The sequence below is a fragment of the Anomaloglossus baeobatrachus genome (assembly GCF_048569485.1).
Source record: "Anomaloglossus baeobatrachus isolate aAnoBae1 chromosome 7 unlocalized genomic scaffold, aAnoBae1.hap1 SUPER_7_unloc_3, whole genome shotgun sequence".
In the NCBI taxonomy this organism is placed as follows: domain Eukaryota; kingdom Metazoa; phylum Chordata; class Amphibia; order Anura; family Aromobatidae; genus Anomaloglossus; species Anomaloglossus baeobatrachus.
In genome coordinates, this window is record NW_027441817.1 from 120,700 (window position 1) to 148,388 (window position 27,689).

General features: G+C 48.3%; 1 protein-coding gene across 1 annotated transcript in view; it reads left to right on the forward strand.

The window, feature by feature from the left end:
• LOC142259430 (uncharacterized) overlaps nt 1-27,689 on the forward strand; it is a 65,361-nt gene that overhangs the window by 33,032 nt on the left and 4,640 nt on the right. The window lies entirely within an intron of this gene.

Genomic DNA, 27,689 nt, shown 5'->3' on the forward strand with positions numbered 1-27,689 from the left:
ATGTGTGACATATACAGCATGGGAGGAATAGCGCTATCCAACAGCATGTGTGACATCTACAGCATGGGAGGAATAGAACTATCCAACAGCATGTGTGATATATACTGCATGGGAGGAATAGAGCTATCCAACAGCATGTGTGACATATACAGCATGGGAGGAATAGAACTATCCAACAGCATGTGTGATATATACAGCATGGGAGGAATAGAGCTATCCAACAGCATGTGTGACATATACAGCATGGGAGGAATAGAACTATCCAACAGCATGTGTGACATATACAGCATGGGAGGAATAGAGCTATCCAACAGCATGTGTGACATATACAGCATGGGAGGAATAGAACTATCCAACAGCATGTGTGATATATACAGCATGGGAGGAATAGAGCTATCCAACAGCATGTGTGACATCTACAGCATGGGGGGAATAGCGCTATCCAACAGCATGTGTGACATATACAGCATGGGGGGAATAGCGCTATCCAACAGCATGTGTGACATATACAGCATGGGAGGAATAGAGCTATCCAACAGCATGTGTGACATATACAGCATGGGAGGAATAGAGCTATCCAACAGCATGTGTGACATATACAGCATGGGGGGAATAGCGCTATCCAACAGCATGTGTGACATATACAGCATGGGAGGAATAGCGCTATCCAACAGCATGTGTGACATATACAGCATGGGAGGAATAGAGCTATCCAACAGCATGTGTGACATATACAGCATGGGGGGAATAGCGCTATCCAACAGCATGTGTGACATCTACAGCATGGGGGGAATAGCGCTATCCAACAGCATGTGTGATATATACAGCATGGGGGGAATAGAGCTATCCAACAGCATGTGTGATATATACAGCATGGGAGGAATAGCGCTATCCAACAGCATGTGTGACATCTACAGCATGGGGGGAATAGCGCTATCCAACAGCATGTGTGATATATACAGCATGGGGGGAATAGAGCTATCCAACAGCATGTGTGATATATACAGCATGGGAGGAATAGCGCTATCCAACAGCATGTGTGACATATACAGCATGGGAGGAATAGAGCTATCCAACAGCATGTGTGACATATACAGCATGGGAGGAATAGAGCTATCCAACAGCATGTGTGACATATACAGCATGGGAGGAATAGAGCTATCCAACAGCATGTGTGACATATACAGCATGGGAGGAATAGAGCTATCCAACAGCATGTGTGATATATACAGCATGGGAGGAATAGCGCTATCCAACAGCATGTGTGATATATACAGCATGGGAGGAATAGCGCTATCCAACAGCATGTGTGATATATACAGCATGGGAGGAATAGAACTATCCAACAGCATGTGTGACATATACAGCATGGGAGGAATAGCGCTATCCAACAGCATGTGTGACATATACAGCATGGGAGGAATAGCGCTATCCAACAGCATGTGTGACATCTACAGCATGGGAGGAATAGAACTATCCAACAGCATGTGTGATATATACAGCATGGGAGGAATAGAGCTATCCAACAGCATGTGTGACATATACAGCATGGGAGGAATAGCGCTATCCAACAGCATGTGTGATATATACAGCATGGGAGGAATAGCGCTATCCAACAGCATGTGTGATATATACAGCATGGGAGGAATAGAGCTATCCAACAGCATGTGTGATATATACAGCATGGGAGGAATAGCGCTATCCAACAGCATGTGTGATATATACAGCATGGGAGGAATAGCGCTATCCAACAGCATGTGTGATATATACAGCATGGGAGGAATAGAGCTATCCAACAGCATGTGTGACATATACAGCATGGGAGGAATAGCACTATCCAACAGCATGTGTGACATATACAGCATGGGAGGAATAGCGCTATCCAACAGCATGTGTGACATATACAGCATGGGAGGAATAGCACTATCCAACAGCATGTGTGATATATACAGCATGGGAGGAATAGCGCTATCCAACAGCATGTGTGACATCTACAGCATGGGAGGAATAGCGCTATCCACCAGCATGTGTGACATATACAGCATGGGAGGAATAGCGCTATCCAACAGCATGTGTGACATATACAGCATGGGAGGAATAGAGCTATCCAACAGCATGTGTGATATATACAGCATGGGAGGAATAGCGCTATCCAACAGCATGTGTGATATATACAGCATGGGAGGAATAGCGCTATCCAACAGCATGTGTGATATATACAGCATGGGAGGAATAGAGCTATCCAACAGCATGTGTGACATATACAGCATGGGAGGAATAGCGCTATCCAACAGCATGTGTGACATATACAGCATGGGGGGAATAGAGCTATCCAACAGCATGTGTGACATATACAGCATGGGGGGGAATAGCGCTATCCAACAGCATGTGTGACATATACAGCATGGGAGGAATAGCACTATCCAACAGCATGTGTGATATATACAGCATGGGAGGAATAGAACTATCCAACAGCATGTGTGACATATACAGCATGGGAGGAATAGAGCTATCCAACAGCATGTGTGACATCTACAGCATGGGAGGAATAGAACTATCCAACAGCATGTGTGATATATACAGCATGGGAGGAATAGCACTATCCAACAGCATGTGTGACATATACAGCATGGGAGGAATAGCGCTATCCAACAGCATGTGTGACATATACAGCATGGGAGGAATAGAGCTATCCAACAGCATGTGTGATATATACAGCATGGGAGGAATAGCGCTATCCAACAGCATGTGTGACATCTACAGCATGGGAGGAATAGCGCTATCCACCAGCATGTGTGACATATACAGCATGGGGGGAATAGAGCTATCCAACAGCATGTGTGACATATACAGCATGGGGGGAATAGAACTATCCAACAGCATGTGTGACATATACAGCATGGGAGGAATAGAGCTATCCAACAACATGTGTGACATATACAGCATGGGAGGAATAGCGCTATCCAACAGCATGTGTGATATATACAGCATGGGAGGAATAGCGCTATCCAACAGCATGTGTGACATATACAGCATGGGAGGAATAGCGCTATCCAACAGCATGTGTGATATATACAGCATGGGGGGAATAGCGCTATCCAACAGCATGTGGGACATATACAGCATGGGAGGAATAGAACTATCCAACAGCATGTGTGACATATACAGCATGGGAGGAATAGAACTATCCAACAGCATGTGTGACATATACAGCATGGGAGGAATAGAGCTATCCAACAGCATGTGGGACATATACAGCATGGGAGGAATAGAACTATCCAACAGCATGTGTGACATATACAGCATGGGAGGAATAGAGCTATCCAACAGCATGTGTGATATATACAGCATGGGGGGAATAGCGCTATCCAACAGCATGTGTGATATATACAGCATGGGAGGAATAGAGCTATCCAACAGCATGTGTGACATATACAGCATGGGAGGAATAGCGCTATCCAACAGCATGTGTGACATATACAGCATGGGAGGAATAGAGCTATCCAACAGCATGTGTGACATATACAGCATGGGAGGAATAGAGCTATCCAACAGCATGTGTGACATATACAGCATGGGAGGAATAGCGCTATCCAACAGCATGTGTGATATATACAGCATGGGAGGAATAGAACTATCCAACAGCATGTGTGATATATACAGCATGGGAGGAATAGAGCTATCCAACAGCATGTGTGATATATACAGCATGGGAGGAATAGCGCTATCCAACAGCATGTGTGACATATACAGCATGGGAGGAATAGAGCTATCCAACAGCATGTGTGACATCTACAGCATGGGGGGAATAGCGCTATCCAACAGCATGTGTGACATATACAGCATGGGAGGAATAGCACTATCCAACAGCATGTGTGACATATACAGCATGGGAGGAATAGAGCTATCCAACAGCATGTGTGATATATACAGCATGGGAGGAATAGAGCTATCCAACAGCATGTGTGACATATACAGCATGGGGGGAATAGCGCTATCCAACAGCATGTGTGACATATACAGCATGGGAGGAATAGCGCTATCCAACAGCATGTGTGACATATACAGCATGGGAGGAATAGCGCTATCCAACAGCATGTGTGATATATACAGCATGGGAGGAATAGAGCTATCCAACAGCATGTGTGATATATACAGCATGGGAGGAATAGAGCTATCCAACAGCATGTGTGACATATACAGCATGGGAGGAATAGAGCTATCCAACAGCATGTGTGACATCTACAGCATGGGAGGAATAGCGCTATCCAACAGCATGTGTGATATATACAGCATGGGAGGAATAGAGCTATCCAACAGCATGTGTGATATATACAGCATGGGAGGAATAGAGCTATCCAACAGCATGTGTGACATATACAGCATGGGAGGAATAGAGCTATCCAACAGCATGTGTGACATCTACAGCATGGGAGGAATAGAACTATCCAACAGCATGTGTGATATATACAGCATGGGAGGAATAGAACTATCCAACAGCATGTGTGACATATACAGCATGGGAGGAATAGCACTATCCAACAGCATGTGTGACATATACAGCATGGGAGGAATAGAGCTATCCAACAGCATGTGTGACATATACAGCATGGGAGGAATAGAGCTATCCAACAGCATGTGTGACATATACAGCATGGGAGGAATAGCGCTATCCAACAGCATGTGTGACATATACAGCATGGGAGGAATAGCGCTATCCAACAGCATGTGTGACATATACAGCATGGGAGGAATAGCGCTATCCAACAGCATGTGTGATATATACAGCATGGGAGGAATAGAGCTATCCAACAGCATGTGTGACATATACTGCATGGGAGGAATAGCGCTATCCAACAGCATGTGTGACATATACAGCATGGGAGGAATAGCGCTATCCAACAGCATGTGTGACATATACAGCATGGGAGGAATAGCGCTATCCAACAGCATGTGTGACATATACAGCATGGGAGGAATAGCGCTATCCAACAGCATGTGTGACATATACAGCATGGGGGGAATAGTGCTATCCAAAAGCATGTGTGACATATACAGCATGGGAGGAATAGCGCTATCCAACAGCATGTGTGATATATACAGCATGGGAGGAATAGCGCTATCCAACAGCATGTGTGACATATACAGCATGGGAGGAATAGCGCTATCCAACAGCATGTGTGACATATACAGCATGGGAGGAATAGCGCTATCCAACAGCATGTGTGACATATACAGCATGGGAGGAATAGCGCTATCCAACAGCATGTGTGACATATACAGCATGGGGGGAATAGTGCTATCCAAAAGCATGTGTGACATATACAGCATGGGAGGAATAGAGCTATCCAACAGCATGTGTGACATATACAGCATGGGGGGAATAGCGCTATCCAACAGCATGTGTGACATATACAGCATGGGAGGAATAGCGCTATCCAACAGCATGTGTGACATATACAGCATGGGAGGAATAGCGCTATCCAACAGCATGTGTGATATATACAGCATGGGAGGAATAGAGCTATCTAACAGCATGTGTGACATATACAGCATGGGAGGAATAGCGCTATCCAACAGCATGTGTGACATATACAGCATGGGAGGAATAGAGCTATCCAACAGCATGTGTGACATATACAGCATGGGAGGAATAGCGCTATCCAACAGCATGTGTGACATATACAGCATGGGAGGAATAGCGCTATCCAACAGCATGTGTGACATATACAGCATGGGAGGAATAGAACTATCCAACAGCATGTGTGATATATACAGCATGGGGGGAATAGCGCTATCCAACAGCATGTGTGACATATACAGCATGGGAGGAATAGAACTATCCAACAGCATGTGTGATATATACAGCATGGGAGGAATAGAGCTATCCAACAGCATGTGTGACATATACAGCATGGGAGGAATAGAACTATCCAACAGCATGTGTGACATATACAGCATGGGAGGAATAGCGCTATCCAACAGCATGTGTGACATATACAGCATGGGAGGAATAGAACTATCCAACAGCATGTGTGACATCTACAGCATGGGAGGAATAGAGCTATCCAACAGCATGTGTGACATATACAGCATGGGAGGAATAGAGCTATCCAACAGCATGTGTGACATATACAGCATGGGAGGAATAGCGCTATCCAACAGCATGTGTGACATATACAGCATGGGAGGAATAGAACTATCCAACAGCATGTGTGACATATACAGCATGGGAGGAATAGAGCTATACAACAGCATGTGTGATATATACAGCATGGGAGGAATAGAGCTATCCAACAGCATGTGTGACATATACAGCATGGGAGGAATAGCGCTATCCAACAGCATGTGTGAAAAAGACTTAGGTATACTAATAGATCACAGACTGCACAGGAGTCAGCAGGGTGACGCAGCAGCAAAAAAGGCAAACCCCATTCTAGGATGTATTAACAGAAGCATACAGTCTAGATCACGTGCAGTCATTATCCCCCTTTACTCCTCTTAGGTCAGACCTCATCTGGAATACTGTGTCCAGTTCTGGGCACCACATTTTAAAAAATACATCAACAAACTGGAGCAAGTTCAGAGAAGAGTGACCAGAATGGTGCTGGTCTGCAACCCATGTCCTATGAGGAACGGTTACAGGATTTAGAATTGTTTATCTTGCAAAAGAGAAGACTGAGAGGAGACTGAATAGCGGTCTACAAATATCTTACAGGCGGTCACACTGTAGAGGGATCAGTTATATTCTCATTTTCACAAGGAAAGACTAGAAGCAATGGGATGACACTGATGGGAGGAGACACAGAGTAGATAGTAGAAAAAACTGTGACAGTGAGGGTGATCAACGAGTGGAACAGGCGACCACGAGAGGTGGTGAGGTCTCCTTCAATGGAAGTCTTTAAAAAGATGTTGGACGGACATCTGTCTGTGATGATTTAGTGAGTCCTGCTTCGAGCCGGGGGTTGGACCAGATGACCCAGGAGGTCCATCCCAACTCTAATATTCTATGATTCTACTTTTTTTGTAACTCAAAAAATAATATATTAAATAAGTAAAATTTATTTATATGGACCACATTAAGGATGAAGCACCAATTATTAAATATATAACGAAAAAAGAGTGTACTCAAAACCAATATATTTAATAAAATATATTTTATTAGAATTTATTAAAACATTATTGAAAAAAATATATATACTTCAATATTAACTGCAAAAAAAATACTTTTTGACTCAACGCTATTGAACAAAGAATTTTTTTTATGAATAATTCCGTACAAAACATGCACCAATAATAATAAATAATGTTCCCCAAGTAAAAATTATTATGCACCGTGCCCTTTAATAAAGAAATAGCTGTATATATGTGTGTAATTACATAAGGAATAATTAATATATATGCAAAATTGTCCAGATTAATATAAATATATAATACATAATAAAATAAATAATCACAGACTCTCAAGGATTAATAATTTAATAATTTACACCAGTTCATAAAAAAAATAAATAAATAATAGTAATGAATTATAACCCATACGCAGTAAATAAATACTTAAACCATCACTAAATCTAGAGTCAAAGTGAGCATGTGTATAATCTCAAACCATCAGCATGGGATTTGAACGTTGTCCTAATGATCTATATAGAAATCAAAGTGAGTGTGTACTGAGTCAAAATTAACGTCAGCACATAATCTGGACACTGATATATTGGGCATTTAAATTACCTGTGCACTACTAGGAAACATTACAGGGACATATTAACTACAATAAAGATCCTAGTAGTCACAATGGCCATGTGTTACCTGTGCCCACATGGAATCAAATAAGCTTCCCGACGCGCATTTCGGCGCTGTGCCTTCTTCCAAGGGAAGTCAATGACTATCATGACTGCTCTATTATCTCTGTTCTGTGGCTCTCCTAACTCCTCTCCTCTGTCCTGTAGCTCCCCTCCTCTATCTCTGCTATGTGACTCCCTCTTCTGCTATCTCTGGTGTGGCTCCTCTCCTCTGTCTCTGCTTTATGGCACACTCCTCTGCTGTCTCTGCTCGGTGGCTCTTCTGCTCTGTGGCTCCTCTCCTCTGCTCTCTGGCTCCTCTTCTATATCTCTGCTCTGTGCTGCCTATCCTCTCCTATATCTCTCTGGATCCTCTGCTGCATCTGCTCTTTGGTTCCTCTTCTGCATCTCTGCTCTGTGATTCACTCCTCTGCTGTCTCTGCTCGGTGGCTCTTCTGCTCTTTGGCTCCTCTCCTCTTCTCTCTGGCTCCTCTTCTATATCTCTGCTCCGTGGTGCTTATCCTCTCCTATATCTCTCTGGATCCTCTGCTGCATCTGCTCTTTGGTTCCTCTTCTGCATCTCTGCTCTGTGGTTCACTCCTCTGCTATCTCTGCTCTCTGGCTCCTCTTCTCTATCTCTACTCTGTGGTTCTTCTCCTCTGCTAAATCTGCTCTCTCACACAATAAACATCTCATGATGGGTAAAACCAGTGAGCTGTCTCAAGACCTTCACAACCTTATTGTTGTAAATCATACTGATGGCACTGGTTACAGAAGAACTTCTAAACTACTGAAGGTTCCAGTGACTGTTGAGGCCATTATCCCGGAATGGAAAAAAAGATAATTTCACCATAAACCATCCACGTCCAGGTGTTCCCCACAAGATTGCACACAGAGGAGAAAAAATAATTATTAGAAGAGTTGCCCAAGAGCCAAGATCACCTGTTGAGATCTACAGAAAGAATTGTTTGGAGGCCAAAAGGCAAATCACTCCAAAAACACCAACACCAGTGAAGTGTGGAGATGGGAACATCATGGTGTGGGACTGTTCTTCAGCAGACGGCACTGGCAAACTTCATATAATTGAAGGAAGGATGAATGGATTAATGTAGCGACACATTCCTGATAAAAATCTGCCGCCATCTACCAGGAATGATGAAAATGAAATGAGGGAGAACATTTCACCAAGACAATGATCCCAAACACACGGCCAAGGAAACTCTATATGGGCTTCAGAGAAAGAAAATAAATCTGCTATAATGGCCGAGCTGATCACCGGAGCTGAATCCAATAGAAAATATATGGAAGGAACTAAAGCTCAGAGATCGTAGAAGGAGCCGGGACCTGCAGCATGTGAGGCGTGTGTGCGGAAGAATGGGCCAAAATCCACCTGAGCAATGCAGGTGACTAGTGTCTCCATACAGGATGTGAGGAGTGTGTGCAGAAGAATGGACCAAAATCCACCTGAGCAATGCAGGGGACTAGTGTCTCCATACAGGATGTGAGGAGTGTGTGCGGAAGAATGGCCCAAAATCCACCTGAGCAATGCAGGTGACTAGTGTCTCCATACAGGATGTGAGGAGTGTGTGCAGAAGAATGGGCCAAAATCCACCTGAGCAATGCAGGAGACTAGTGTCTCCATACAGGATGTGAGGAGTGTGTGCGGAAGAATGGGCTAAAATCCCCCTGAGCAATGCAGGCGACTAGTGTCTCCATACAGGATGTGAGGAGTGTGTGCGGAAGAATGGACCGAAATCCACCTGAGCAATGCAGGCGACTAGTGTCTCCATACAGGATGTGAGGAGTGTGTGCAGAAGAATGGACCAAAATCCACCTGAGCAATGCAGGTGACTAGTGTCTCCATACAGGATGTGAGGAGTGTGTGCAGAAGAATGGGCCAAAATCCACCTGAGCAATGCAGGCGACTAGTGTCTCCATACAGGATGTGAGGAGTGTGTGCAGAAGAATGGGCCAAAATCCACCTGAGCAATGCAGGGGACTAGTGTCTCCATACAGGATGTGAGGAGTGTGTGCAGAAGAATGGACCAAAATCTACCTGAGCAATGCAGGTGACTAGTGTCTCCATACAGGATGTGAGGAGTGTGTGCAGAAGAATGGGCCAAAATCCACCTGAGCAATGCAGGCGACTAGTGTCTCCATACAGGATGTGAGGAGTGTGTGCAGAAGAATGGGCCAAAATCCACCTGAGCAATGCAGGTGACTAGTGTCTCCATACAGGATGTGAGGAGTGTGTGCGGAAGAATGGGCCAAAATCCACCTGAGCAATGCAGGTGACTAGTGTCTCCATACAGGATGTGAGGAGTGTGTGCAGAAGAATGGGCCAAAATCCACCTGAGCAATGCAGGTGACTAGTGTCTCCATACAGGATGTGAGGAGTGTGTGCAGAAGAATGGGCCAAAATCCACCTGAGCAATGCAGGCGACTAGTGTCTCCATACAGGATGTGAGGAGTGTGTGCAGAAGAATGGGCCAAAATCCACCTGAGCAATGCAGGTGACTAGTGTCTCCATACAGGATGTGAGGAGTGTGTGCGGAAGAATGGGCCAAAATCCACCTGAGCAATGCAGGTGACTAGTGTCTCCATACAGGATGTGAGGAGTGTGTGCAGAAGAATGGGCCAAAATCCACCTGAGCAATGCAGGCGACTAGTGTCTCCATACAGGATGTGAGGAGTGTGTGCAGAAGAATGGGCCAAAATCCACCTGAGCAATGCAGGCGACTAGTGTCTCCATACAGGATGTGAGGAGTGTGTGCAGAAGAATGGGCCAAAATCCACCTGAGCAATGCAGGTGACTAGTGTCTCCATACAGGATGTGAGGAGTGTGTGCGGAAGAATGGGCCAAAATCCACCTGAGCAATGCAGGTGACTAGTGTCTCCATACAGGATGTGAGGAGTGTGTGCAGAAGAATGGGCCAAAATCCACCTGAGCAATGCAGGTGACTATTGTCTCCATACAGGATGTGAGGAGTGTGTGCAGAAGAATGGGCCAAAATCCACCTGAGCAATGCAGGCGACTAGTGTCTCCATACAGGATGTGAGGAGTGTGTGCGGAAGAATGGACCGAAATCCACCTGAGCAATGCAGGCGACTAGTGTCTCCATACAGGATGTGAGGAGTGTGTGCGGAAGAATGGCCCAAATCCTCCTGAGCAATGCAGGCGACTAGTGTCTCCATACAGGATGTGAGGAGTGTGTGTGCGGAAGAATGGGCCAAAACCCACCTGAGCAATGCAGGTGACTAGTGTCTCCATACAGGATGTGAGGAGTGTGTGCAGAAGAATGGGCCAAAATCCACCTGAGCAATGCAGGCGACTAGTGTCTCCATACAGGATGTGAGGAGTGTGTGCAGAAGAATGGGCCAAAATCCACCTGAGCAATGCAGGTGACTAGTGTCTCCATACAGGATGTGAGGAGTGTGTGCAGAAGAATGGGCCAAAATCCACCTGAGCAATGCAGGTGACTAGTGTCTCCATACAGAATGTGAGGAGTGTGTGCAGAAGAATGGGCCAAAATCCACCTGAGCAATGCAGGTGACTAGTGTCTCCATACAGGATGTGAGGAGTGTGTGCAGAAGAATGGACCAAAATCCACCTGAGCAATGCAGGCGACTAGTGTCTCCATACAGAATGTGAGGAGTGTGTGCGGAAGAATGGACCGAAATCCACCTGAGCAATGCAAGCGACTAGTGTCTCCATACAGGATGTGAGGAGTGTGTGCGGAAGAATGGGCCAAAATCCACCTGAGCAATGCAGGTGACTAGTGTCTCCATACAGGATGTGAGGAGTGTGTGCGGAAGAATGGGCCAAAATCCACCTGAGCAATGCAGGTGACTAGTGTCTCCATACAGGATGTGAGGAGTGTGTGCGGAAGAACGGGCCAAAATCCACCTGAGCAATGCAGGTGACTAGTGTCTCCATACAGGATGTGAGGAGTGTGTGTGTGGAAGAATGGGCCAAAATCCACCTGAGCAATGCAGGTAACTAGTGTCTCCATACAGGATGTGATGAGTGTGTGCAGAAGAATGGACCAAAATCCCCCTGAGCAATGCAGGTGACTAGTGTCTCCATACAGGATGTGAGGAGTGTGTGCAGAAGAATGGGCCAAAATCCACCTGAGCAATGCAGGTGACTAGTGTCTCCATACAGGATGTGAGGAGTGTGTGCGGAAGAACGGGCCAAAATCCACCTGAGCAATGCAGGTGACTAGTGTCTCCATACAGGATGTGAGGAGTGTGTGCGGAAGAATGGGCCAAAATCCACCTGAGCAATGCAGGTGACTAGTGTCTCCATACAGGATGTGAGGAGTGTGTGCGGAAGAATGGGCCAAAATCCACCTGAGCAATGCAGGGGACTAGTGTCTCCATACAGGATGTGAGGAGTGTGTGTGTGGAAGAATGGTCCAAAATCCACCTGAGCAATGCAGGTGACTAGTGTCTCCATACAGGATGTGAGGAGTGTGCGGAAGAATGGTCCAAAATCCACCTGAGCAATGCAGACGACTAGTGACTCCATACAGGATGTGATGAGTGTGTGCAGAAGAATGGACCAAAATCCCCCTGAGCAATGCAGGTGACTAGTGTCTCCATACAGGATGTGAGGAGTGTGTGCAGAAGAATGGGCCAAAATCCACCTGAGCAATGCAGGTGACTAGTGTCTCCATACAGGATGTGAGGAGTGTGTGCTGAAGAATGGACCAAAATCCACCTGAACAATGCAGACGACTAGTGTCTCCATACAGGATGTGAGGAGTGTGTGCGGAAGAATGGACCAAAATCCACCTGAGCAATGCAGGTGACTAGTGTCTCCATACAGGATGTGAGGAGTGTGTGCGGAAGAATGGGCCAAAATCCACCTGAGCAATGCAGGTGACTAGTGTCTCCATACAGGATGTGAGGAGTGTGTGCGGAAAAATGGACCAAAATCCACCTGAGCAATGCAGGTGACTAGTGTCTCCATACAGGATGTGAGGAGTGTGTGCGGAAGAATGGACAAAATCCACCTGAGCAATGCAGGAGACTAGTGTCTCCATACAGGATGTGAGGAGTGTGTGCGGAAGAATGGGCCAAAATCCACCTGAGCAATGCAGGTGACTAGTGTCTCCATACAGGATGTGAGGAGTGTGTGCGGAAGAATGGGCCAAAATACACCTGAGCAATGCAGGCGACTAGTGTCTCCATACAGGATGTGAGGAGTGTGTGTGGAAGAATGGGCCAAAATCTACCTGAGCAATGCAGGTGACTAGTGTCTCCATACAGGATGTGAGGAGTGTGTGCGGAAGAATGGGCCAAAATCCACCTGAGCAATGCAGGAGACTAGTGTCTCCATACAGGATGTGAGGAGTGTGTGCAGAAGAATGGGCCAAAATCCACCTGAGCAATGCAGGCGACTAGTGTCTCCATACAGGATGTGAGGAGTGTGTGCGGAAGAATGGGCCAAAATCCACCTGAACAATGCAGGTGACTAGTGTCTCCATACAGGATGTGAGGATTGTGTGCGGAAGAATGGACCAAAATCCCCCTGAGCAATGCAGGCGACTAGTGTCTCCATACAGGATGTGAGGAGTGTGTGCGGAAGAATGGGCCAAAATCCACCTGAACAATGCAGGTGACTAGTGTCTCCATACAGGATGTGAGGAGTGTGTGCGGAAGAATGGGCCAAAATACACCTGAGCAATGCAGGCGACTAGTGTCTCCATACAGGATGTGAGGAGTGTGTGCGGAAGAATGGGCCAAAATCTACCTGAGCAATGCAGGTGACTAGTGTCTCCATACAGGATGTGAGGAGTGTGTGCGGAAGAATGGGCCAAAATCTACCTGAGCAATGCAGGAGACTAGTGTCTCCATACAGGATGTGAGGAGTGTGTGCAGAAGAATGGGCCAAAATCCACCTGAGCAATGCAGGCGACTAGTGTCTCCATACAGGATGTGAGGAGTGTGTGCGGAAGAATGGGCCAAAATCCACCTGAACAATGCAGGCGACTAGTGTCTCCATACAGGATGTGAGGAGTGTGTGCAGAAGAATGGGCCAAAATCCACCTGAGCAATGCAGGTGACTAGTGTCTCCATACAGGATGTGAGGAGTGTGTGCAGAAGAATGGACCAAAATCCACCTGAGCAATGCAGGCGACTAGTGTCTCTATACAGAATGTGAGGAGTGTGTGCGGAAGAATGGACCGAAATCCACCTGAGCAATGCAGGCGACTAGTGTCTCCATACAGGATGTGAGGAGTGTGTGCGGAAGAATGGGCCAAAATCCACCTGAGCAATGCAGGTGACTAGTGTCTCCATACAGGATGTGAGGAGTGTGTGCGGAAGAATGGGCCAAAATCCACCTGAGCAATGCAGGTGACTAGTGTCTCCATACAGGATGTGAGGAGTGTGTGCGGAAGAACGGGCCAAAATCCACCTGAGCAATGCAGGTGACTAGTGTCTCCATACAGGATGTGAGGAGTGTGTGTGTGGAAGAATGGGCCAAAATCCACCTGAGCAATGCAGGTAACTAGTGTCTCCATACAGGATGTGATGAGTGTGTGCAGAAGAATGGACCAAAATCCCCCTGAGCAATGCAGGTGACTAGTGTCTCCATACAGGATGTGAGGAGTGTGTGCAGAAGAATGGGCCAAAATCCACCTGAGCAATGCAGGTGACTAGTGTCTCCATACAGGATGTGAGGAGTGTGTGCGGAAGAACGGGCCAAAATCCACCTGAGCAATGCAGGTGACTAGTGTCTCCATACAGGATGTGAGGAGTGTGTGCGGAAGAATGGGCCAAAATCCACCTGAGCAATGCAGGTGACTAGTGTCTCCATACAGGATGTGAGGAGTGTGTGCGGAAGAATGGGCCAAAATCCACCTGAGCAATGCAGGGGACTAGTGTCTCCATACAGGATGTGAGGAGTGTGTGTGTGGAAGAATGGGCCAAAATCCACCTGAGCAATGCAGGTGACTAGTGTCTCCATACAGGATGTGAGGAGTGTGCGGAAGAATGGTCCAAAATCCACCTGAGCAATGCAGACGACTAGTGTCTCCATACAGGATGTGATGAGTGTGTGCAGAAGAATGGACCAAAATCCCCCTGAGCAATGCAGGTGACTAGTGTCTCCATACAGGATGTGAGGAGTGTGTGCAGAAGAATGGGCCAAAATCCACCTGAGCAATGCAGGTGACTAGTGTCTCCATACAGGATGTGAGGAGTGTGTGCTGAAGAATGGACCAAAATCCACCTGAACAATGCAGACGACTAGTGTCTCCATACAGGATGTGAGGAGTGTGTGCGGAAGAATGGACCAAAATCCACCTGAGCAATGCAGGTGACTAGTGTCTCCATACAGGATGTGAGGAGTGTGTGCGGAAGAATGGGCCAAAATCCACCTGAGCAATGCAGGTGACTAGTGTCTCCATACAGGATGTGAGGAGTGTGTGCGGAAAAATGGACCAAAATCCACCTGAGCAATGCAGGTGACTAGTGTCTCCATACAGGATGTGAGGAGTGTGTGCGGAAGAATGGACAAAATCCACCTGAGCAATGCAGGAGACTAGTGTCTCCATACAGGATGTGAGGAGTGTGTGCGGAAGAATGGGCCAAAATCCACCTGAGCAATGCAGGTGACTAGTGTCTCCATACAGGATGTGAGGAGTGTGTGCGGAAGAATGGGCCAAAATACACCTGAGCAATGCAGGCGACTAGTGTCTCCATACAGGATGTGAGGAGTGTGTGCGGAAGAATGGGCCAAAATCTACCTGAGCAATGCAGGTGACTAGTGTCTCCATACAGGATGTGAGGAGTGTGTGCGGAAGAATGGGCCAAAATCCACCTGAGCAATGCAGGAGACTAGTGTCTCCATACAGGATGTGAGGAGTGTGTGCGGAAGAATGGGCCAAAATCCACCTGAGCAATGCAGGGACTAGTGTCTCCATACAGGATGTGAGGAGTGTGTGCAGAAGAATGGGCCAAAATCCACCTGAGCAATGCAGGCGACTAGTGTCTCCATACAGGATGTGAGGAGTGTGTGCGGAAGAATGGGCCAAAATCCACCTGAACAATGCAGGTGACTAGTGTCTCCATACAGGATGTGAGGATTGTGTGCGGAAGAATGGACCAAAATCCACCTGAGCAATGCAGGCGACTAGTGTCTCCATACAGGATGTGAGGAGTGTGTGCGGAAGAATGGGCCAAAATCCACCTGAACAATGCAGGTGACTAGTGTCTCCATACAGGATGTGAGGAGTGTGTGCGGAAGAATGGGCCAAAATACACCTGAGCAATGCAGGCGACTAGTGTCTCCATACAGGATGTGAGGAGTGTGTGCGGAAGAATGGGCCAAAATCTACCTGAGCAATGCAGGTGACTAGTGTCTCCATACAGGATGTGAGGAGTGTGTGCGGAAGAATGGGCCAAAATCCACCTGAGCAATGCAGGAGACTAGTGTCTCCATACAGGATGTGAGGAGTGTGTGCAGAAGAATGGGCCAAAATCCACCTGAGCAATGCAGGCGACTAGTGTCTCCATACAGGATGTGAGGAGTGTGTGCGGAAGAATGGGCCAAAATCCACCTGAACAATGCAGGTGACTAGTGTCTCCATACAGGATGTGAGGATTGTGTGCGGAAGAATGGACCAAAATCCACCTGAGCAAAGCAGGCGACTAGTGTCTCCATACAGGATGTGAGGAGTGTGTGCGGAAGAATGGGCCAAAATCCACCTGAACAATGCAGGTGACTAGTGTCTCCATACAGGATGTGAGGAGTGTGTGTGGAAGAATGGGCCAAAATCCACCTGAGCAATGCAGGCGACTAGTGTCTCCATACAGGATGTGAGGAGTGTGTGCAGAAGAGTGGACCAAAATCCACCTGAGCAATGCAGGCGACTAGTGTCTCCATACAGGATGTGAGGAGTGTGTGCAGAAGAGTGGACCAAAATCCACCTGAGCAATGCAGGCGACTAGTGTCTCCATACAGGATGTGAGGAGTGTGTGCGGAAGAATGGGCCAAAATCCACCTGAGCAATGCAGGCGACTAGTGTCTCCATACAGGATGTGAGGAGTGTGTGCGGAAGAATGGGCCAAAATCCACCTGAGCAATGCAGGTGACTAGTGACTCCATACAGGATGCGAGGAGTGTGTGCGGAAGAATGGGTCAAAATCCACCAGAGCAATGCAGGCGACTAGTGTCTCCATACAGGATGTGAGGAGTGTGTGCAGAAGAATGGGCCAAAATCCACCTGAGCAATGCAGGTGACTAGTGTCTCCATACAGGATGTGAGGAGTGTGTGCAGAAGAGTGGACCAAAATCCACCTGAGCAATGCAGGTGACTAGTGTCTCCATACAGGATGTGAGGAGTGTGTGCGGAAGAACGGACCAAAATCCACCTGAGCAATGCAGGTGACTAGTGTCTCCATACAGGATGTGAGGAGTGTGTGCGGAAGAATGGGCCAAAATCCCCCTGAGCAATGCAGGTGACTAGTGTCTCCATACAGGATGTGAGGAGTGTGTGTGGAAGAATGGGCCAAAATCCCCCTGAGCAATGCAGGTGACTAGTGTCTCCATACAGGATGTGAGGAGTGTGTGCGGAAGAATGGCCAAAATCCACCTGAGCAATGCAGGTGACCAGTGTCTCCATACAGGATGTGAGGAGTGTGTGTGGAAGAATGGGCCAAAATCCCCCTGAGCAATGCAGGTGACTAGTGTCTCCATACAGGATGTGAGGAGTGTGTGCGGAAGAATGGCCAAAATCCACCTGAGCAATGCAGGTGACCAGTGTCTCCATACAGGATGTGAGGAGTGTGTGCGGAAGAATGGACCAAAAATCCACCTGAGCAATGCAAGCGACTAGTGTCTCCATACAGGATGTGAGGAGTGTGTGCAGAAGAGTGGACCAAAATCCACCTGAGCAATGCAGGCGACTAGTGTCTCCATACAGGATGTGAGGAGTGTGTGCGGAAGAACGGACCAAAATCCACCTGAGCAATGCAGGTGACTAGTGTCTCCATACAGGATGTGAGGAGTGTGTGCGGAAGAATGGACAAAATCCACCTGAGCAATGCAGGTGACTAGTGACTCCATACAGGATGTGAGGAGTGTGTGTGGAAGAATGGACCAAAATCCACCTGAGCAATGCAGGTGACTAGTGTCTCCATACAGGATGGGAGGAGTGTGTGCGGAAGAATGGACCAAAATCCACCTGAGCAATGCAGGTGACTAGTGTCTCCATACAGGATGTGAGGAGTGTGTGCAGAAGAATGGACCAAAATCCACCTGAGCAATGCAGGCGACTAGTGTCTCCATACAGGATGTGAGGAGTGTGTGCGGAAGAATGGACCAAAATCCACCTGAGCAATGCAGGTGACTAGTGTCTCCATACAGGATGTGAGGAGTGTGTGTGGAAGAATGGATCAAAATCCACCTGAACAATGCAGGTGACTAGTGTCTCCATACAGGATGTGAGGAGTGTGTGCGGAAGAATGGACCAAAATCCACCTGAGCAATGCAGGTGACTAGTGTCTCCATACATTATGTGAGGAGTGTGTGCGGAAGAATGGACCAAATCCACCTGAGCAATGCAGGTGACTAGTGTCTCCATACAGGATGTGAGGAGTGTGTGCGGAAGAATGGTCCAAAATCCACCTGAGCAATGCAGGTGACTAGTGTCTCCATACAGGATGTGAGGAGTGTGTGCAGAAGAGTGGACCAAAATCCACCTGAGCAATGCAGGCGACTAGTGTCTCCATACAGGATGTGAGGAGTGTGTGCAGAAGAGTGGACCAAAATCCACCTGAGCAATGCAGGCGACTAGTGTCTCCATACAGGATGTGAGGAGTGTGTGCGGAAGAATGGGCCAAAATCCACCTGAGCAATGCAGGCGACTAGTGTCTCCATACAGGATGTGAGGAGTGTGTGCGGAAGAATGGGCCAAAATCCACCTGAGCAATGCAGGTGACTAGTGTCTCCATACAGGATGCGAGGAGTGTGTGCGGAAGAATGGGTCAAAATCCACCAGAGCAATGCAGGCGACTAGTGTCTCCATACAGGATGTGAGGAGTGTGTGCAGAAGAATGGGCCAAAATCCACCTGAGCAATGCAGGTGACTAGTGTCTCCATACAGGATGTGAGGAGTGTGTGCAGAAGAGTGGACCAAAATCCACCTGAGCAATGCAGGTGACTAGTGTCTCCATACAGGATGTGAGGAGTGTGTGCGGAAGAACGGACCAAAATCCACCTGAGCAATGCAGGTGACTAGTGTCTCCATACAGGATGTGAGGAGTGTGTGCGGAAGAATGGGCCAAAATCCCCCTGAGCAATGCAGGTGACTAGTGTCTCCATACAGGATGTGAGGAGTGTGTGTGGAAGAATGGGCCAAAATCCCCCTGAGCAATGCAGGTGACTAGTGTCTCCATACAGGATGTGAGGAGTGTGTGCGGAAGAATGGCCAAAATCCACCTGAGCAATGCAGGTGACCAGTGTCTCCATACAGGATGTGAGGAGTGTGTGTGGAAGAATGGGCCAAAATCCCCCTGAGCAATGCAGGTGACTAGTGTCTCCATACAGGATGTGAGGAGTGTGTGCGGAAGAATGGCCAAAATCCACCTGAGCAATGCAGGTGACCAGTGTCTCCATACAGGATGTGAGGAGTGTGTGCGGAAGAATGGACCAAAAATCCACCTGAGCAATGCAAGCGACTAGTGTCTCCATACAGGATGTGAGGAGTGTGTGCAGAAGAGTGGACCAAAATCCACCTGAGCAATGCAGGCGACTAGTGTCTCCATACAGGATGTGAGGAGTGTGTGCGGAAGAACGGACCAAAATCCACCTGAGCAATGCAGGTGACTAGTGTCTCCATACAGGATGTGAGGAGTGTGTGCGGAAGAATGGACAAAATCCACCTGAGCAATGCAGGTGACTAGTGACTCCATACAGGATGTGAGGAGTGTGTGTGGAAGAATGGACCAAAATCCACCTGAGCAATGCAGGTGACTAGTGTCTCCATACAGGATGGGAGGAGTGTGTGCGGAAGAATGGACCAAAATCCACCTGAGCAATGCAGGTGACTAGTGTCTCCATACAGGATGTGAGGAGTGTGTGCAGAAGAATGGACCAAAATCCACCTGAGCAATGCAGGCGACTAGTGTCTCCATACAGAATGTGAGGAGTGTGTGCGGAAGAATGGACCAAAATCCACCTGAGCAATGCAGGTGACTAGTGTCTCCATACAGGATGTGAGGAGTGTGTGTGGAAGAATGGACCAAAATCCACCTGAACAATGCAGGTGACTAGTGTCTCCATACAGGATGTGAGGAGTGTGTGCGGAAGAATGGACCAAAATCCACCTGAGCAATGCAGGTGACTAGTGTCTCCATACATTATGTGAGGAGTGTGTGCGGAAGAATGGACCAAATCCACCTGAGCAATGCAGGTGACTAGTGTCTCCATACAGGATGTGAGGAGTGTGTGCGGAAGAATGGTCCAAAATCCACCTGAGCAATGCAGGTGACTAGTGTCTCCATACAGGATGTGAGGAGTGTGTGCGGAAGAATGGGCCAAAATCCACCTGAGCAATGCAGGTGACTAGTGTCTCCATACAGGATGTGAAGAGTGTGTGCGGAAGAATGGACCAAAATCCACCTGAGCAATGCAGGTGACTAGTGTCTCCATACAGGATGTGAGGAGTGTGTGCGGAAGAATGGACCAAAATCCACCTGAGCAATGCAGGCGACTAGTGTCTCCATACAGGATGTGAGGAGTGTGTGTGGAAGAATGGGCCAAAATCCACCTGAGCAATGCAGGCGACTAGTGTCTCCATACAGGATGTGAGGAGTGTGTGCGGAAGAATGGGCCAAAATCCACCTGAGCAATGCAGGCGACTAGTGTCTCCATACAGGATGTGAGGAGTGTGTGCAGAAGAATGGGCCAAAATCCACCTGAGCAATGTAGGTGACTAGTGTCTCCATACAGGATCTGAGGAGCGTGTGTGCGGAAGAATGGGCCAAAATCCACCTGAGCAATGCAGGGACTAGTGTCTCCATACAGGATCTGAGGATTGTGTGCGGAAGAATGGGCCAAATCCACCTGAGCAATGCAGGAGACTAGTGTCTCCATACAGGATGTGAGGATTGTGTGCGGAAGAATGGGCCAAATCCACCTGAGCAATGCAGGAGACTAGTGTCTCCATACAGGATGTGAGGAGTGTGTGCGGAAGAAAAGACCAAATCCACCTGAGCAATGCAGGCGACTAGTGTCTCCATACAGGATGTGAGGAGTGTGTGCGGAAGAATGGGCCAAAATCCACCTGAGCAATGCAGGCGACTAGTGTCTCCATACAGGATGTGAGGAGTGTGTGCGGAAGAATGGGCCAAAATCCACCTGAGCAATGCTGGTGGTGACTAGTGTCTCCATACAGGATGTGAGGAGTGTGTGCGGAAGAATGGGCCAAAATCCACCTGAGCAATGCTGGTGACTAGTGTCTCCATACAGGATGTGAGGAGTGTGTGCGGAAGAATGGGACAAAATCCACCTGAGCAATGCAGGCGACTAGTGTCTCCATACAGGATGTGAGGAGTGTGTGCGGAAGAATGGCCCAAAATCCACCTGAGCAATGCAGGTGACTAGTGTCTCCATACAGGATGTGAGGAGTGTGTGCGGAAGAATGGCCCAAAATCCACCTGAGCAATGCAGGTGACCAGTGTCTCCATACAGGATGTGAGGAGTGTGTGCAAAAGAATGGACCAAAATCCACCTGAGCAATGCAGGCGACTAGTGTCTCCATACAGGATGTGAGGAGTGTGTGCGGAAGAATGGGCCAAAATCCACCTGAGCAATGCAGGTGACTAGTGTCTCCATACAGGATGTGAGGAGTGTGTGCAGAAGAATGGACCAAAATCCACCTGAGCAATGCAGGTGACTAGTGTCTCCATACAGGATGTGAGGAGTGTGTGCGGAAGAATGGGCAAAATCCACCTGAGCAATGCAGGCGACTAGTGTCTCCATACAGGATGTGAAGAGTGTGTGCGGAAGAATGGGCCAAAATCCACCTGAGCAATGCAGGTGACTAGTGTCTCCATACAGGATGTGAGGAGTGTGTGTGGAAGAATGGGCCAAAATCCACCTGAGCAATGCAGGCGACTAGTGTCTCCATACAGGATGTGAGGAGTGTGTGTGGAAGAATGGGCCAAAATCCACCTGAGCAATGCAGGTGACTAGTGTCTCCATACAGGATGTGAGGAGTGTGTGCGGAAGAATGGGCCAAATCCACCTGAGCAATGCAGGAGACTAGTGTCTCCATACAGGATGTGAGGATTGTGTGCGGAAGAATGGGCCAAATCCACCTGAGCAATGCAGGAGACTAGTGTCTCCATACAGGATGTGAGGAGTGTGTGCGGAAGAAAAGACCAAATCCACCTGAGCAATGCAGGCGACTAGTGTCTCCATACAGGATGTGAGGAGTGTGTGTGCGGAAGAATGGGCCAAAATCCACCTGAGCAATGCTGGTGACTAGTGTCTCCATACAGGATGTGAGGAGTGTGTGCGGAAGAATGGGCCAAAATCCACCTGAGCAATGCTGGTGACTAGTGTCTCCATACAGGATGTGAGGAGTGTGTGCGGAAGAATGGGACAAAATCCACCTGAGCAATGCAGGCGACTAGTGTCTCCATACAGGATGTGAGGAGTGTGTGTGGAAGAATGGACCAAAATCCACCTGAACAATGCAGGTGACTAGTGTCTCCATACAGGATGTGAGGAGTGTGTGCGGAAGAATGGGCCAAAATCCACCTGAGCAATGCAGGTGACTAGTGTCTCCATACAGGATGTGAAGAGTGTGTGCGGAAGAATGGGCCAAAATCCACCTGAGCAATGCAGGGACTAGTGTCTCCATACAGGATGTGAGGAGTGTGTGCGGAAGAATGGACCAAAATCCACCTGAGCAATGCAGGGACTAGTGTCTCCATACAGGATCTGAGGATTGTGTGCGGAAGACTGGGCTAAATCCACCTGAGCAATGCAGGCGACTAGTGTCTCCATACAAGATGTGAGGAGTGTGTGCGGAAGAATGGACCAAAATCCACCTGAGCAATGCAGGCGACTAGTGTCTCCATACAAGATGTGAGGATTGTGTGCGGATGAATGGGCCAAATCCACCTGAGCAATGCAGGCGACTAGTGTCTCCATACAAGATGTGAGGAGTGTGTGCGGAAGAATGGGCCAAATCCACCTGAGCAATGCAGGTGACTAGTGTCTCCATACAGGATGTGAGGATTGTGTGCGGAAGAATGGGCCAAATCCACCTGAGCAATGCAGGAGACTAGTGTCTCCATACAGGATGTGAGGAGTGTGTGCGGAAGAAAGGACCAAATCCACCTGAGCAATGCAGGTGACTAGTGTCTCCATACAGGATGTGAGGAGTGTGTGTGCGGAAGAATGGGCCAAAATCCACCTGAGCAATGCTGGTGACTAGTGTCTCCATACAGGATGTGAGGAGCGTGTGCGGAAGAATGGACCAAAATCCACCTGAGCAATGCAGGTGACTAGTGTCTCCATACAGGATGTGAGGAGTGTGTGCGGAAGAATGGGCCAAAATCCACCTGAGCAATGCAGGTGACTAGTGTCTCCATACAGGATGTGAGGAGTGTGTGCGGAAGAATGGGCCAAGATCCACCTGAGCAATGCAGGCGACTAGTGTCTCCATACAGGATGTGAGGAGTGTGTGCGGAAGAATGGACCAAAATCCACCTGAGCAATGCAGGGACTAGTGTCTCCATACAGGATGTGAGGAGTGTGTGCAGAAGAATGGCCAAAATCCACCTGAGCAATGCAGGTGACTAGTGTCTCCATACAGGATGTGAGGAGTGTGTGTGGAAGAATGGACAAAATCCACCTGAGCAATGCAGGCGACTAGTGTCTCCATACAGGATGTGAGGAGTGTGTGCGGAAGACTGGGCCAAAATCCACCTGAGCAATGCAGGGACTAGTGTCTCCATACAGGATGTGAGGAGTGTGTGCAGAAGAATGGGCCAAAATCCACCTGAGCAATGCAGGCGACTAGTGTCTCCATACAGGATGTGAGGAGTGTGTGCAGAAGAATGGACCAAAATCCACCTGAGCAATGCAGGCGACTAGTGTCTCCATACAGGATGTGAGGAGTGTGTGCGGAAGAATGGGCCAAAATCCACCTGAGCAATGCAGGTGACTAGTGTCTCCATACAGGATGTGAGGAGTGTGTGTGCGGAAGAATGGGCCAAAATCTACCTGAGCAATGCAGGCGACTAGTGTCTCCATACAGGATGTGAGGAGTGTGTGCGGAAGAATGGACCAAAATCCACCTGAGCAATGCAGGCGACTAGTGTCTCCATACAGGATGTGAGGAGTGTGTGCAGAAGAATGGGCCAAAATCCACCTGAGCAATGCAGGCGACTAGTGTCTCCATACAGGATGTGAGGAGTGTGTGCAGAAGAATGGACCAAAATCCACCTGAGCAATGCAGGCGACTAGTGTCTCCATACAGGATGTGAGGAGTGTGTGCGGAAGAATGGACCAAAAATCCACCTGAGCAATGCAGGTGACTAGTGTCTCCATACAGGATGTGAGGAGTGTGTGTGGAAGAATGGACCAAAATCCACCTGAGCAATGCAGGCGACTAGTGTCTCCATACAGGATGTGAGGAGTGTGTGCGGAAGAATGGGCCAAAATCCACCTGAGCAATGCAGGCGACTAGTGTCTCCATACAGGATGTGAGGAGTGTGTGCGGAAGAATGGGCCAAAATCCCCCTGAGCAATGCAGGTGACTAGTTTCTCCATACAGGATGTGAGGAGTGTGTGCGGAAGACTGGGCCAAAATCCACCTGAGCAATGCAGGTGACTAGTGTCTCCATACAGGATGTGAGGAGTGTGTGCGGAAGAATGGGCTGAAATCCACCTGAGCAATGCAGGTGACTAGTGTCTCCATACAGGATGTGAGGAGTGTGTGCGGAAGAATGGGCTGAAATCCACCTGAGCAATGCAGGCGACTAGTGTCTCCATACAGGATGTGAGGAATGTGTGTGGAAGAATGGACCAAAATCCACCTGAGCAATGCAGGCGACTAGTGTCTCCATACAGGATGTGAGGAGTGTGTGCAGAAGAATGGACCAAAATCCACCTGAGCAATGCAGGTGACTAGTGTCTCCATACAGGATGTGAGGAGTGTGTGCGGAGGAATGGACCAAAATCCACCTGAGCAATGCAGGTGACTAGTGTCTCCATACAGGATGTGAGGAGTGTGTGTGGAAGAATGGACCAAAATCCACCTGAGCAATGCAGGTGACTAGTGTCTCCATACAGGATGTGATGAGTGTGTGCAGAAGAATGGACCAAAATCCACCTGAGCAATGCAGGCGACTAGTGTCTCCATACAGGATGTGAGGAGTGTGTGCAGAAGAATGGACCAAAATCCACCTGAGCAATGCAGGTGACTAGTGTCTCCATACAGGATGTGAGGAGTGTGTGCAGAAGAATGGACCAAAATCCACCTGAGCAATGCAGGTGACTAGTGTCTCCATACAGGATGTGAGGAGTGTGTGCGGAAGAATGGGCCAAAATCCCCCTGAGCAATGCAGGAGACTAGTGTCTCCATACAGGATGTGAGGAGTGTGTGCGGAAGAATGGCCCAAATCCACCTGAGCAATGCAGGCGACTAGTGTCTCCATACAGGATGTGAGGAGTGTGTGCGGAAGAATGGCCCAAATCCACCTGAGCAATGCAGGTGACTAGTGTCTCCATACAGGATGTGAGGAGTGTGTGCGGAAGAATGGACTAAAATCCACCTGAGCAATGCAGGCGACTAGTGTCTCCATACAGGATGTGAGGAGTGTGTGCGGAAGACTGGACAAAATCCACCTGAGCAATGCAGGCGACTAGTGTCTCTATACAGGATGTGAGGAGTGTGTGCGGAAGAATGGACCAAAATCCCCCTGAGCAATGCAGGTGACTAGTGTCTCCATACAGGATATGAGGATTGTGTGTGGAAGAAAGGGCCAAAATCCACCTGAGCAATGCAGGGACTAGTGTCTCCATACAGGATGTGAGGAGTGTGTGCGGAAGAATGGGCCAAAATCCACCTGAGCAATGCAGGCGACTAGTGTCTCCATACAGGATGTGAGGAGTGTGTGCGGAAGAATGGACCAAAATCCACCTGAGCAATGCAGGTGACTAGTGTCTCCATACAGGATGTGAGGAGTGTGTGCGGAAGAATGGGCCAAAATCCACCTGAGCAATGCAGGTGACTAGTGTCTCCATACAGGATGTGAGGAGTGTGTGCGGAAGAATGGGCCAAAATCCCCCTGAGCAATGCAGGGACTAGTGTCTCCATACAGGATGTGAGGAGTGTGTGCAGAAGAATGGACCAAAATCCACCTGAGCAATGCAGGGACTAGTGTCTCCATACAGGATGTGAGGAGGGTGTGCAGAAGAATGGGCCAATATTCACCTGAGCAATGCAGGTGACTAGTGTCTCCATACAGGATGTGAGGAGTGTGTGCAGAAGAATGGACCAAAATCCACCTGAGCAATGCAGGTGACTAGTGTCTCCATACAGGATGTGAGGAGTGTGTGCGGAAGAATGGCCCAAATCCACCTGAGCAATGCAGGCGACTAGTGTCTCCATACAGGATGTGAGGAGTGTGTGCGGAAGAATGGACCAAAATCCACCTGAGCAATGCAGGCGACTAGTGTCTCCATACAGGATGTGAGGAGTGTGTGTGCGGAAGAATGGCCAAAATCCACCTGAGCAATGCAGGTGACCAGTGTCTCCATACAGGATGTGAGGAGTGTGTGCAGAAGAATGGACCAAAATCCACCTGAGCAATGCAGGCGACTAGTGTCTCCATACAGGATGTGAGGAGTGTGTGTGCGGAAGAATGGCCAAAATCCACCTGAGCAATGCAGGTGACTAGTGTCTCCATACAGGATGTGAGGAGTGTGTGCAGAAGAATGGGCCAAAATCCACCTGAGCAATGCAGGGACTAGTGTCTCCATACAGGATGTGAGGAGTGTGTGCGGAAGAAAGGGCCAAAATCCACCTGAGCAATGCAGGTGACTAGTGTCTCCATACAGGATGTGAGGAGTGTGTGCAGAAGAATGGGCCAAAATCCACCTGAGCAATGCAGGTGACTAGTGTCTCCATACAGGATGTGAGGAGTGTGTGCAGAAGAATGGGCCAAAATCCCCCTGAGCAATGCAGGAGACTAGTGTCTCCATACAGGATGTGAGGAGTGTGTGCGGAAGAAAGGGCCAAAATCCACCTGAGCAATGCAGGTGACTAGTGTCTCCATACAGGATGTGAGGAGTGTGTGCAGAAGAATGGGCCAAAATCCACCTGAGCAATGCAGGTGACTAGTGTCTCCATACAGGATGTGAGGAGTGTGTGCAGAAGAATGGGCCAAAATCCCCCTGAGCAATGCAGGAGACTAGTGTCTCCATACAGGATGTGAGGAGTGTGTGCGGAAGAAAGGGCCAAAATCCACCTGAGCAATGCAGGTGACTAGTGTCTCCATACAGGATGTGAGGAGTGTGTGCAGAAGAATGGGCCAAAATCCACCTGAGCAATGCAGGTGACTAGTGTCTCCATACAGGATGTGAGGAGTGTGTGCAGAAGAATGGGCCAAAATCCCCCTGAGCAATGCAGGAGACTAGTGTCTCCATACAGGAGGCATCTGGAAGTTTCATCACTAGAGATGAGCGCACTTGTTCGCCACTCTCAAATTCGGCACAAGCCTTGGCTCGGACGGAATCAGATTCACAGACACTTTTCTCAAAAATCGGCAAAGTTTAGTTTTGTGCAGTAACTGTTTGCATTTACACCATTGCAAAAACCATCCACTTCCGGTCCCATCACAGTCATGTCAAGTATTGGTATAGCTGTGATTCGC